The 1,417-nt window shown below is 48.1% G+C and overlaps 1 pseudogene; it reads left to right on the forward strand.

Moving 5' to 3' along the window:
- Positions 1–407: 407 nt before the first annotated feature.
- LOC126014502 (PRELI domain containing protein 3B-like) lies at positions 408–958 on the forward strand (annotated as a pseudogene).
- Positions 959–1,417: the final 459 nt, after the last annotated feature.

The raw sequence follows: 1,417 nt of genomic DNA on the forward strand, positions 1-1,417 counted from the left end.
GAGTAACCCCTGAGCGCCACCGGGTGTGATCCAAAAGCAAACAAACAAAAAAGAATCTGAAAGCAGGCTTAAAGAAGGTACTTGAGAGAGAGCACTTCCCTGAGCAGAGCAGATGAAGTTCCTGTTGCTGGAGTGAGGGCAGAAAGCCCTTAAGAGACATAGGTCCTGTGAAAGGAGGAGTCTGGGGAGTGGGTGAGCCCGAAATAGCAACAGCTCATCTCTCAGGGGCCGGAAAGTGCTTAATATTCAGGGATGCCAGGTGAACCACAGTGTGTGGCTCTGCAGGGACATTTGGGAAGGGGAGGAGAGCATTGAGAATCTCCAAGTCAAAAACCTGTTTCTGGATTCGGACTATGGCTTCGGGGTGGGGCCAGTGTGGCTTCTCAGTGTCCCCTGGGCTATACCCCATGAAGATCTGGACCTTCAGGCATGTCTTGGAGGACCTGTGGGAGATGGCCGCTATGCAGAAGTACCCGAACCCCATGAAAACCAGCATGGTGGGTGTGGCCGTACCATGGAGACATATCAATGATTTGGCAAGGCTGCAAGGCCAGCGTCTGCCCAGCACCAAGAAGGGGCTGCCAGCCATCGCCAAGTCCCTTATTGGTGTAACAAGAGCCAAAACATACATGTAAGAACATTCTGTGGTTGATTCTGTAGAGAAAGTAATAGAGCTGAGATTCACCAAAATTTTGTTTACAAAGACTTATAAACAAACCACATTCTCAAGACCCAGCAAAAACCATTCTCATGCAAGAAGCCATCTTTGCTGTGAAAGACGACAGTCTCAGCAGCTATACTGATGGCTCCATGGCCACCACCTTCTCCTGGAATGCCCAGTAAAGGCCATGAAGCAGTGGAATGGCTCATTCATAAATTAAATGCTGAGAAGAAATAACTGGCGGCCTCGGCCAGAGGAAGCTTGAGAACACCACAGGAGTCTTTTGCTGAGAAATAAAAATTGATCACAGAAACCTTTTCCCTGGGCCACACTCAATGGTGCTCAAGAATTACTCCTTGTGGGTTTGGGGACCATATGGAATACTGGGATCTTCTGGTTGGTCACACGCAAGCCAAACACTCTCCCCGCTAGGCTATTACTGGCCCTAATTATGCTCTGGTTTTAAAAGAAGAAATTTCAAACAAGTTGAACCAAGCCTGTGTAACTTTTTGATTAATATGAAGTAGTGCAGAGCTTCTAGATAAAAAAGGGATTGCTCAGGAGCTGGAGTGATAGCACAGCGGTAAGGCATTTACCTTGCATGAGTCTAACCCAGGATGGACCCTGGTTGGATTCCTGGCATCCCATATGGTCCCCCAAGCCAGGAGCGATTTCTGAGCGCATAGCCAGGAGTAACCCCTGAGCATCACTGGGTGTGGCAAGAGGGATTTTTATTATTAATGTTACTGAAGTTGT

The sequence above is a fragment of the Suncus etruscus genome, chromosome 7 (genome assembly GCF_024139225.1).
Source record: "Suncus etruscus isolate mSunEtr1 chromosome 7, mSunEtr1.pri.cur, whole genome shotgun sequence".
NCBI lineage: Eukaryota > Metazoa > Chordata > Mammalia > Eulipotyphla > Soricidae > Suncus > Suncus etruscus.